Source organism: Sminthopsis crassicaudata, chromosome 4 (assembly GCF_048593235.1).
Source record: "Sminthopsis crassicaudata isolate SCR6 chromosome 4, ASM4859323v1, whole genome shotgun sequence".
Classification (NCBI taxonomy): domain Eukaryota; kingdom Metazoa; phylum Chordata; class Mammalia; order Dasyuromorphia; family Dasyuridae; genus Sminthopsis; species Sminthopsis crassicaudata.
In genome coordinates this window covers 364,343,594-364,356,925 of record NC_133620.1, presented here as the reverse complement: position 1 = coordinate 364,356,925, position 13,332 = coordinate 364,343,594, and the positions used below count along the sequence as shown (strand labels likewise).

The window sequence follows — 13,332 nt, the reverse complement described above, 5'->3', positions numbered from 1 at the left end:
TGAAGCTTTGACCAAACCAGAAGGCCCTGCAAATTTGAAATGAAAAAGGCCTGCTCTGTTTCTCAAGCCAGTTCTTGTTTTGATCTCAAACAACAAAATCACAGGCCTGGTTAAAAACAAAAGCAAAAACAAAAAACCTTTGTAACTCATTACCTATTGGATCTCATTCTTGTACTGTATGATTTTGCACTTTATTTTGTACATAAATATATAATATATTAAACTATCTTGTTTATTATTGATTCTCTGCCTTATTTTCTCAATTGGATTTCAAGGTCTTATAAAAACAAGAGCTATAGCTCATACTTTTCCCTCCACTACAGACAATATTATGCTCTGCAACACAAACATTTATTAAGCTTCTACTTTCTATAGAGCATCTTGCTAATGACTAGGGAAGATATAAACAGCCTTTCTTTCTCCTCAAGAAGGTTATAGTCTAGTAAAGATAAGCTTCATCTTGGAGAAGTTAAACTACCCCAATATCTTTGCCAAGAAAACCTCAATTAACCCTATTTGCCTCAGTTTCTTTGTCTGTAAAATGATCTGAAGAAGAAAATGGCAAACCACTTTGGTATCTTTGCCAAGAAAACCCCAAGTAAATGTTTGCCTCCATTACCTTATCTGTAAAATGAACTGAAGGAAATGGCAAAACATTTCATTATCCTTTTCAAAAAACAAAAACAAAGCCCCAGATGGAGTCACAAAGAGTCATGACTAAACAATAACAAGGTATAAGATTCAAGCACAGAGAGCTATAATATAGACAATTTTAAATGATAAGCACACTAGAAAATTAAAAAATAAAATGCTACCAGACATAGCCAAGGTAAATCATTACTAATGAAGAGGGGCAAGGTAGCACAAAGCATAATGCTAGGCAAAGTAGGGATTTACAAATACTTGCTGATCAATTAGACTGGAAAGTGCTGAACAATGATTTAAAAAAAATGTTTTCAATTGAAAAAAACTTTTGTGGCATTTAAGCAAGTTATTTCCTTTAAGGTTCTGCTCTCTGATTTTCTCTCACTTCTGGACTCCATTGCAGTAGAGTCTTGAAAGAAATGAGATCCCGGGAGCCCCCATCTCTGCCGATTTAATTTGCCCAGCTCACCAATGAGGCAGCTGATTCAATCCATTGTTACCCTGGGAGCACATGTTCTCTTAGGCCCCTTGCTAGGGCTCTGATTCTGTGAAGGCAAGGAGCTTTGATTAAGTCACCAAACACTGAAGAGTTCCTTTCTTTTCAGGAATCTGCATTCTGCCCTTGTAGAGACCCTAAAACTTAGAGGGAGCAGAGAGAAGAGTGCTGGGACTATTGGGGGGAGAGGGAAGGGAAGGGGAGTTGAACAACAGCTTCATTGTTCCTCTCCTACATAAAACCATCTCTGGTTCACTGGAGTATCTGCTCCCCCCATCCCACCCCTTCTTCCACCCCCAGCTCTTCTGTTTCCTTTAGGCAAGGCTCAGAGAGATGGAGAAAGATCAATTAGTTCACCACCCTTCTGGTGCCAAGGCTTTTATTCAACAGGGAATGTACTTCAGATTTACTCTTCCGCTAAAGAAAATGCAGCACACCCAAGGAGCCGTAGGATCCCCTGGCTTTTCAAGTTGACTCACTTCTTCCTCCCAGGGGCCCTCCTCACTCCTCCTCCCAATGCCTGTTGCCAGGGAGTTTGTCTACTTTGCATTACCCTATTTCTAAACAGAAAGGCAGGTGAAAGAACAGAATACAGGCAACCATGTTGATTAACCTCTCCAATGACAATGACAACATGAAAGCCTCCGGAACTTGGCTTGGAGGAATAAATTAAAGAGCACCCCTTTGCCTTCCTGTGCTAAGGAAATGAAGTCCTTGAATGTGTTGCTAATACTAGTATACAAACAGCATCTTTATCAGACTCAAATACATGATTCCATGTTTAATCTTTCTCTTTAATTGGCCATTTGGTCATGTTTGCACCAAATTTCTCCAGAAGTCTAATGGTATTTATTTAACTAGAACATAAAACGGACAGACAATGTTTTATCCATAATTCTATGCTACAGAAAGTCAAAACACAAATTAAAATGAAATAGAATGAGAGTCCAGGACATTTGTGGTCCAAAATGGAACTTTCTTTCTATATCACTTCTCTCTTGTATTATCTCAAAGATTCTGAGAAATGGCAGTGGACAGGGCTGACATGCAGGAACAATTTGTATGCATTTTTCAGGAGCCGCTGCGTAGGTAGAGGCTGAAGGCTGAGAACCTGTGGTAAACATCTCACCAGAAGATGAAAAGGTCAGAAAGACAGGTATATATGTAATATAATGAACAGGAGCCTTACATTCATTGCTTGAGAGCACACGAGTGCGCGCGCGCACACACACACACACACACATACACACTCACTTTAGACATTAGTTCCTCGAAGGGAAGGATTGTTCTATAATTTTTGTCTTTGCATCTCCAGAACTAGCTGAATGTCTTGTTTATTAAGCAGAGGCTTAATAAATCCAATCAGTTCTAGAATTGAATTGAACCAATACCATGTCAACATTGCTATGATCCCTATTAAAAGGCTGACTGTAAGTTCATGGGATATGTGATGATCTTTTCCCAAAAAGCTTAGCAGTGTTTCACACATATTAGGTATTAAAAAACAAAAAACAAACAACTTGTCAATTAAGTATTTCTGTTTTTTGTATAATTTCTAAAGGACCATAGATTTAAAGCAGAAATGTAGATAAGGTTGATCTGGGCCAACCACCTCTTTGTTTAAATGAAGTAATAGATCCAGAGAGGGCTGATCTTAGACAATCTTCTTGAAAACTGTTAGTTGGGTAGGAATCAGAGAAAGCCAAATGGAAGAGAGGTAACCTAAGTCAGGGTTGGAAGGAAGAAAGATTTCAGCAGCAGATCAGGCTCGATATTTTGCAAAATGCTTCCTAATCATATAACCACAAGTCTTAGAAGTAGTGATTATTCAACAGTTTCACAAAATGCTTTCTTTCAAAAATTCAGACACCTGCTCTGATGTAACAGTAGCAACTCTTCCCTTTTGAGACCCAACAGAAACACAGTAACTCTCTTAGTTATTAAATTGTTCATAAACTTTGGCCCAAATGTTCCATTATAAGGACTATGTCTAAAAGAAATTGACAGCAAGAAATGACCTCTAGGTATAAAAATAGAGAAGCATTATGTAAAAGGATAAAAAGATGGAAATAAGGCACATACTTGATGTGTGGGGGACAATGTGAATAAACAAAAGAGCAATATACACAATGGTGGTAACTTTGTGACTGAAGAGGCCAAGAATCTCTGTATTAGAGTGATCAATGTTGGTACCTCATCACAGCTAGTGCATCTCTTTTTTTAAATGATTAAGTTCACTATTGCTTTAGGGATTTTGCTTTAGTAACGAATTTGTTGGGAAGTATCTGTAATGTCAAACAAAATGTAACAAGAAAACAGGAGGGAGTGGGAAAAGTCAAGAGAACCATATTTCTTCCTTCATCGCAGCTGAATAGGTTTTTTATAGTTAAAGAATCTGTCTCTGTCTCTCTCTGTGTGTGTTTTTCTGTTTCTGTATGTATATTATGTGTACACACACACACACACACACACACACACAACTTCTGGCACCTCCAACCTACCAGTCTTCATGTTTACTTGGGAGAAAAAATTAAAAAACAAACTGTATTTGCTGTTGTTTGTTGGTATCTTATTCTTTGTGACCTTGTGGACCAAAACATGCCAACAGTATCGATGGGGTTTTCTTGGCAAAGATACTTGTGGGATTTGCCATTTCCTTCTCCAGTTAAGGCAAACTGGTTAAGGGACTGGTATAGGGTCACACCACTAGTACTGTGTCTGAGGTCAGATTTGAACTCAGGTTTTTCTAACTTAAGGCTCAGTGTTCTGTCCATTGAGCTACCTAGCTACCTCATCAAACAACACATGTCTCTCATATATAATTTTTTTGCCCAGTGGAACAATAAACAAATAATTGCAAGGAGATTCTTAATCATTTTTATATAGAGTATATAAAAATGTCAGTCTTGCTTTCAGAGGTCAATTTCAAAAAGGAAGGCTTGGCAGCCATTCAGGATGTTATAGGCTATTTTTACTCCTTAGAAAAGCATTATCTTTGGTCATAGCTCCTGAAAAACCATCTGGCCTCCATCATTTCTGCCTTTAGTAAATAAAGTGATTATGTGAATGGCTTCTACCTCACACTTAGGACAATTGCCTTTAGGTATTAAGATGCACTCCAAGTTTTCAAAGTGAATCCAAGACAATTCAGTTTTCTGGGTAACAAAACCCTTTACATAAACACAATTTTAGGGCCATAGCCCCTCATACAGATTTTTAACCGTTTGCATCACAATCCCTTCTGACTGCACACTTATAGATCAAGTCTCTGAAAAATGTTTTTAAATGCAAAAAAGAAAACAGGATTGAAAGGAAACCAATAATATAAAAATTGTCATCAGGATTAAAACAACAACAACAACAACAACAAATTCAGGGACCTCAAGTTAAAAATTCCTGCTCTAATCTCTTTTATATACATTCTTTCCAGTCATCAAAGGGAATTCCAGTCTTCCATGCTGAGGGCTTGATTCTCTAAATGGATTTTCTATTAATATACTATATGATTTTGAATGGGCCACTTAGCTTTTCTTAACTCTGATTTTTCATTTTGTTAAACAAGGACAACCTAGCTTTATCAATTCTGAGAATAAATTTCTAAACACAGCGCACTTTGGGCTCTTCAGGCACCAAGAGCCAAAGGAATGCTGCAGTAGTTGTTGTTATTGTCATTGTTGGCAACTAGATGATGCAGTGGATAGACTACTAAGCCTACAGTCAGGAAAACCTGAGTTATAATCTGTTTTTGGATACTAACTGTGTGAATCCTTAACCCTGTTTACCTCAGTTTCCTCTTGTCTGTAAAATGAGTTTGAGGAGGCAATGAGCTGACCATTCCAGTATCTTTGCCAAGTCATAAAGAGTCAAATATGACTGAACAATAGCAAAACCCAAAAACAAACAAACAAAAAAACCACCAATTAAAAAACCCCCAAACCTCTCCCTATTTTCAGAATCTGTCATCTAAGGTCAAAGCTCCTTAAGAAGCTCTGGGAAAATCACAGGAGCCAAGCTTGTAAAAAGGTTTCAAAATTTCTGAGATACCACTTTCTCCTAGGTTTTTCCTCTAATATTCAATCTAAATTCAAGATACCTACAGTTCTGTGACTCTGGGTAACACGTTATTTATGTCTGCCTCAGTTTCCTTATTTGTAAAATGAGAATTATAATAACACCTCCCAGGATTGTTGGTTGGACAAAAAGAGATAAGCAAACCTGAAAGCACTATATATATGCCATCAATTATCATAATTAATATAATTGAAGATGGTGATGATGATAATAATAATATCAATGCAAAATGGAAATTAGAAACCCTGCTGGAAGGATGTAATTTCCATTAAAAGAGTTACTAGGATAGGGAAGGGTCTTGAGTTTTATTCCATATAAGAATTAGCTGAAAGAAGCAGGCCCATTTAACCTACAGAAAACTTGGAGGGAAAAGGCATGAAAGCTATCTTCAAATACTTAAAAAGCTGTCAGTTGGAAAAGGGATTAGACTTTTTCTGCTCTGCCCTAGAGGGCAGAGCTAGGGGAAAAAAAACACAGTAAAAGTTAAGAGAATACAGTCTTGGGCTTGGATACAAGGAAAAACATCCAAACAATTAGAGCTATTCTTAAAGGTGAATGGGATCCCCTGGGAAACAGTAGATTGTGCCTCCCTGGAGATTGTCAAAAGGTCATTGATTCAGATCAGGAAAAAACCTTAGAGGTCATTCAATCTTAATTCTCATATTTAAGAAATGAAGAAACAGGGACTCAAAGAGTTATATGACTTAGTGAAAAGTCACTTAGAATGAAATAGGTTTTAAATCAAGATTCTACAATGATCAATTGATGGATATATCAAAGAAGAGATTTCTTTTTTTTTTCCCCCATGGATAGGTAGGAATTCAGCTACTGGGGTCTGTCCTGACCCAGCAATCTACCATTTTAAGAAGAAATCAACATTTCAAATGTTAATGGAGCCCCAACTCCAAATCCTTTAATATACAAAAGTAATATAGCAGTCACTAGAGAAGTAAAACAGAATCCCTGCCCTCTAAGAGTTTTATAATCAAGTTGGGTGTGCTGACCTGAGATATATGACACAACAGAGAACAATAAACAACAGTACCAGTCCTGGCACTAAGGGTGAGGTACAGGATGTAAATGCAATAAGAAATCAGGAGAGAGATATTACTGAGGATTGCAGTGGCACAGGGAAGGCTTAATGGAAGAACTGGGCCTTGAATAATAAATGTGATCCAAAAACATGACGAGAATGAGACAGCTTTGAATAACAAATGAGATCCAAAGAGATGAAAAAACTGACAGAGTGGAATTGAGGAAGAAGCAGCAACCTGAGAGAGTGAAGCGGGGAAGGAAGAATTTAAATTTTTGTTTCTCAGGGACATCAAGGAGACCAACCTACTAAGAGTAAAGGTTCCAGGGAGGGAACAGTGGGAAGGATGGGCAGAGTCAGGCAAAATTATTGAGGATTTTGAGAGTGGGCAAGCTCAGCAAAGAACCACCACTATAAGGTCAGCTAGATGATGCATTGGATGAAATGCCAAGTCTAGGATTATCTTCCTGAGTTAAAATCTGGCCTCAAAAACTTCCTAGCTTTGTGATCAGGGGCCAAGACACTTAATCCTGTTTGCCTCAGTTTCCTCATCTGTAAAATGAGCTGGAGAAGGAAATGGCAAACTGTTCCAGTATCTTTCCCAAGAAAACCCCAACTAAGGTTACAAAGAGTTAGACGTGTCTGAAATGACTCAACAACAATATGGATTCATAGAAGTGAGAGGTGGAGAGGTTTGGTAGGGTTGTAACATGGTGAAAACAGCAGTCTCTGGAAGAACTGGAGATTACAGGACTTCCTGGCACTTATATCACGCTCTACTCTTCTTTTGGTTGAGGTAACTATGTCCAGAAATTCCAATGGGAATGTTTCTGGGAAACTCTAGGCTTGTATTAAGATTTCCCAAAGATCTGTAATATGAGACTATGTGTAACTGTGATATATCAGTCTTGACTCTGAACTTCCTAAGGGCTAGGATCAGATTTTATTCATCATCTTTATGTTTCCAACAGTGGCCTGTATTCAATAGGCACTGAATAAGTATTTTGTGGACTGAATTAATAATCCAGACACTGTCCTTCATGTTTATTCTTAGGGGATTTTCCCATGTCAAGACTGTATCACTTAACTACTCTTTCTATCATTTCTACAAGTTAGTTATTTTCTCTCCCATTCAAAAAGCACTTATTAAGTGCCTACTAAATTGTACTGTGCTAGGTATTAGGAATATGAAGTCTTCCTCCCCCAAATAAGCAAAACTACAAAAGCAGTTCCTGCCTTAATGGAAAGATAATGTATATAGCTAAGTACATGAACTGGATCTAAAATTGTGGGATAGGGAACTTTCAATGAAGAAACTTCCTCTATCAATGCAAATCAGCACCTTCTCCGCAACTTATGATCTTAAAAGAGATATCTGTAGCATGGAGAGACTTAAGGGACTTGCTTAGACTCCAATCTGGGTCTTCCTGGTGCCGAGGCCAGTTCTATTTCCACCAAGACAAGCTACCACTTTTATCTGTAACATATACACAATAATATATAAAGAAAAGAACAACTAAGAGATGGTATTTGGCTGAACCTTGAAGGAAAATAAAGATTGTTAATTTTAAACATTGGTTCAAAAAAATCAACTTGACACAGATATTAGATTGGGAAAGTATGGCTAGATGCTACTTTTTCTGGATAGATATCTGAGTAGTTTAGCGAATTTCAAGCACAATGAGTCAACGGTATGTTATGGCACTCAAGAAAGCTGATGCAATCTCAGGCTGTAAAAACACAGGCATAGAATGTAGGTCTAAGGTGGTAATTGTCTCCCCAGCACTCTGCCCTGGCCAGAGCGTATTCTCCGTGTGGCATTTTCAGGAAGGATGCTGATAGCTCTGTTACTTCAGGAGTAGGCTGCACAAAAGACCTACAGAAATTCAGGGAAAGGGAAAATTCAAGAAAAGAAGGGAAAGTGTGGGGAAGTGTCGCCTAACAATTCATTAGGGCTAAGGAGTCATAGGTGAGAGATTGAAACTTGATCTGCTCTCTTGACTGGATCCCCAGCCTCATGGCTCCATCATAGAGTAAAAGATGATAATATGAAGTTCCTTCCAACCAGTATCCAAGCCATGCAGGCATCCAGTCCATGTTAATCTCTGAGATTAAACATCCATGATCTAGAGGTAAGAGACTTTCCCTTTTCCCGACCAATGCCACCCCAGGGGGAGGGAGTTATCTGTAGGGTTGTTATTCCTCTAAAAAACCATTAGCATTACATTTAATAAGTGACTGTTAACAGTTGGGAAACGAGTCATCTATCACTTGAGTCTGTATTTTTCTCACAGCATATCTTGTTCCATTGCTCTTGGCACTATTTTGAAGCAAACAGACCTGCTGGGTAATGGGAGACCCAGGGAGGAGGGTGAGGGCACTGGTGATCAAAACCCCTTTTCTACACTCAGCTAGAAACCAATCCTTCCCCAGCTGCCTTCTGCCAGCCTCCTACCTGATACACTTTAAATACACCAGCTTAACTATTGATTGGACTCCAAAACATTCAGCTTCCCTTCCCAAGGGCCAGGAATCCAGCTGTTTCAGGGATCAGGAGAGAGCTTCTAGTGTTAGAGGTTGGGGACGCCGAAAATCTCCCCTTTTCACAAGTCAAAAGCCCACACTGTCACCAAAGCTTGGGGGACGAAGGGTGGGAATTGAGAAGAGAATGCTCAGAAAGGCCTAAACTACCTCATGGGGAAAAAATGCTTTCACCTTATTCCCCTGCCATTCTCCAGCTAATGCTGAGCTAGCCAGCACATGGCTGTCCTCCTAAAACCCATATTATATAACCCAGTCAGAAGGACAGAACCTTGGAAGTCTCCTTTCTCTTTTCCTCTTCCCTAATCTGGGATCAATACTTAATGCCCAACTCAAGATTTTATCTGAAGTTTGCAAGGGTAACTCAACAAAAAATATTTTTTTTCTCCTTTCAATAATTAAATCCTCTGAAGATCAGCCCAACAGTTTTCCAACAGCCTCTATCAACTTTTCAAGAGTAAACTGAATGACTCTACAAAAAAAAAAAGAAAGAAAAAGAAAAAGAAAAGAAAAAAGAAAGAAAGAAAGAAAGCTGTTTCCCCCACCCCTCCTCTCTCTTAGCACTGATCATCTCTCAGAAAGCCCTGCAGTGAGGAGATAGGCAGGATCAACAAAAGCCTCAATTTCTAAATCCAGTCCTGCCATTCCCTAGGCTGGGTAAATATGACACAAGGTATTCATTTTAGAGTGTTGTGCCTCTGTTTTCCTATAAGTAAAAATGGAGACATATTGTTATACAGAAGAAAGAATAACAGTTTAAAGTTTAACTGCTGTTAAAAGTGGCCAGTGATTACACATACAAAACAGTGTATGATTTTTAAAATTTTAAAAAGAATCCTGTTAACCTCATCATCACCACTATTTTCCATATTCTCCATACAGGAGATACTGGCTTCTTAGAGAAGGCAGGTAAATGGCTGGAAGCTGAATGAGCTCAACTCAGGTTCTCAGAATGAGAAGTCTAATTTTTGGATCTACTAATCAATCAAATACTTACTGTTTCATTATGTGACCAGAAACAAATCATGGGGCACTAGAGCTTCAGTCTCTTCACCTATAAGTTTTAGAATTTGTATTATATTTTTCCTAGGCTTTCACATTTTATGTGATGTCTTCTTCACTCAGATTTTAATTAGCAGCCATTACTCGTATCTTCAATGCTACCACAAAGACCACCCCCAGCTTGTTCATCTCTGTCCTGTTGTTTGTTTTTGATTCCTTTTTTACACATTCATTAAGTCCCTGCTATGTGTCAGATAGCATCCTGGATTCTCAGGACACCAAGATAAATTTGAAAACAATTTCTGCCCTCAGGTAGCTCACATAAAAGGTACCCAAAATTTAAAATGTGCAAAGTTCATAAAAGAATAGAAAGGGAAGGGCCAGGGAAAGTTCTAATGATTCCAATCATCAGGAAAGGTCTTCAGTAGGAGGTGGTGCTTGAGCTCAGCCAGGAACAAAGATGCAATTTTTCAAGAGGAATTAATAGTTGAATATTTAAATAGTCTGAAGATCAAAATTTCAAACTTCATCATATCTAAATGAGTTCCTTCAATTTTTCAATACCCTAATTAGTTAAAAATAGAAAGCTAAGAAATAATCAAAGCTTAGTATTTTAATTACCCTTCCTATGACATCAAAGAACTATCTATAACACTTGAAATATCTTTTAAGCAACATATGAAAGCAACTTGTTGAAATCAATAATTGAAGCCATCATAAGAATTAGAAATTCTGAAAAATTAGATAGAACTTTAGCAGTCATTTTGTCCAACATTCATGACAAGTGGTCATCCAACTTCCCTTTGACTTCTAGTGAAAAGTAAAGTCAGCATCTATGAATCCAGAGTCTAGACCAGGGCTTTTTAAACTTTTTCTATTCACAATCCCTTTTTGTCCAAGAAATGTTTACATGACTCCAACTCCTAATCCCCAAACCCCATTTTACAAATTGAGTTATATGTCACTATCTAGGTAGCAAGAGTGGTAGAGCTAGGATTTGAACCTGGGTTCTCTTGCACCTCAGGGTAACTAGATGGTGCAGTAGATTGAGCACTGGATTTGGATTCAGTAAAGCTCATCTTTATGAACTCAAATTTGGCCTTAGTATTTTCTTAGCAAGTCACTTTGCCTCAGTTGTTCATCTGTACAATAATCTGAAGAAGGCAATGGCAAATCATTCTAGTATATTTTTCTGCTCAAAAGGAGTCATGAAAAGTTGGACATGACTAAACAATAACAAAGCCTTATATACTTGCCCCTTAAGAGACAGTAGTACAGTAGACTTGGATTTAAGAACCAAGTTTAAATTGCACGTGTTTAACATATGTTGGATTACTTGCCATCTAGGGGAGAGAGTAAGGGGAAGGAAGGGAAAAAAATTTGGAATGCAAAGTTTTGCAAGAGTGAATGCATATGTTTTAAAAATAAAAACTATTAAAAAAAGGATCCAAGTTCAGATCTCAATTCTGCTTCTTATTATTATCGGGCAATTCAAATAACAGGGCCTAAACTTCCTTATTTATAAAATGAAAGGTTTGGGGTAGCTGTGTATGATACCACAGTGGGAAGAGCATTGGCTATGGCTGTAGTGTGTGAGAATCTGGCCCCAAATCCTTTCTTGGATGGGACTCTGGCGTCTCTCATTTCTGGATCTGTAAACCTATAACAAGGTATCCCCTAGTAATTGATAAAAGTCCATTCCACTAAAAAAGAAATAAAGAACTATCTGTAAATAAATAAATGATAATAGGATCATAGACTTAGAGCCAGAAGAGATCTTAAAGATAACCCAATTCTTTTACAAATGTGGAAACCAGACTCAGAGAAGTTCTGACTTGCCAGCTATCACAAGGTAGTGAATGGCAGAGCTGGGATTTTAAATCCAGTCCTCTCATTTCAAATCCAGCATACTCTCTACTCAAGTGATGAACTTTAGAACTCCTTTACATATACAATTAATGTGTTAATTACAAAGCATTTTTCTCTCTCCATTATTTACTATTCATCTTATTTTTTGAAGGCACAATCCTCTAGTGAGCCAGTCTCTTATGGTGCCATATTTTGTTAGATCTGTTCTCAGCAAATGAAATAATAAATTTGGGTCCTGGTTATGAGTAATAGAATAGAACTGATTTCTAGATTGAATCTCCTTGTTTTCCCTTTCCTCAAGTGAAAAAGCATTTCACCTTGGGAACTGCTCCAGCCAAGGAGGCTGGTTTCCTTTCATTTTGCTTGATAAGATAATGGAATGATGAGGCAAGGGAGCAAAGTAAGGAAAGGAAAGAAAGAAGAAAGGCTGGAGGATGGTGTTTGACTAAGTTTATTCTTCTGTTTCTTCCTGTTATCCTCCTTATTCATCATCTGATGCCAAAAGTACCTCTCTTGGATGTATGTGGGCACCTTTCTCTAGAGGGGCATGATGAGTGTTTTATTTTTATTTTTTTAACTCCTCAAATGCTTTGACCCATTAAGAGATATACAACAGATCAAAGCCAGATCAAAGAAAAAGTCTTCTTCAGTGTTTTGGGTGGCTTAAATATTCTCCACCCACACAGGAAGGAAGCTAAATAGACTCTGGGAGACATGAAGAAACAAGGAGCCTGGAGGAAGAAGGGGGTGGCAAGGAGAATGGGCAGAGCCCTTTGAGATTTTATGACACTTAATGACCTGCTCTAGTCTACTAATATCAGACAGGTGGTCACTAAAGACCTCTGGAACTACTGACCTCTCCCCGCACTCAGTCCTAGAACCCCAAGACCATCTTGTATTCCCCTAAAAGAATGTAATATCCTTGAGGGCAAGAATGATAGGCTTTGGTTTTTGTTTTGTTTTGTGTTTTCTAGCATTTTGTACATGGTAAGTACTGGATAAATTCCTTACTGAACTGAATACAGAAATAAGAATTATGGAAGCAGAATGAGAGTAGAAGTAATGTTCCTGAATGTTTCACCAAGTCATGAAGAAGGGAAAGGAAATATATTTGTAAGTGTCTGAGGCCAGATTTGAACTCAGGAAGATGAGACTTCCTGGTGCTCTGTACACTATGGTGCCATCCTGGACTGGATTTAGACAGTATGAATTTTAATCCAAGCTCTGTCACCTTGTGACCTTAAGTAAGTCCCTCTCTGGATTTCCAGCTTCTTCCTCTATGAATGAATGCTATAGTCCATAAATGTTTCATTCTCTGGTTTCTAGAATTTGAGGTAAAGAGGACTTTGGGGACACAGATTTCATTTTACAGAAGAAGAAACTGAGGTCAAGGGAATTAAGTAACTTGTTCAAAGTCATACAACCAGTCTACCATAGGACCTTAAATTTAGGGCTAAAAGGAATGATAAGTCATCCTATCCAACCTCCTCAATGTAAAGAAAGGTAACTATTTCTAACTAGAGTAACAACAATAATATAATCAATAAAACACAGAAACAGAAACAAATAAGCTAAAAAATAAAAATAAAAGCCACCTTGAGATACAAACTTGGTAGTGGAAAAGAGATTCTATTCTTCTTTCCATCCCTCTCTGTTAATTCAACCAACACAGATC

The 13,332-nt window shown here is 37.9% G+C and overlaps 1 protein-coding gene across 1 annotated transcript in view; it reads right to left on the bottom strand.

Moving 5' to 3' along the window:
* The window catches only part of MSI2 (musashi RNA binding protein 2), a 522,649-nt gene that overhangs the window by 185,135 nt on the left and 324,182 nt on the right, over positions 1-13,332 (bottom strand).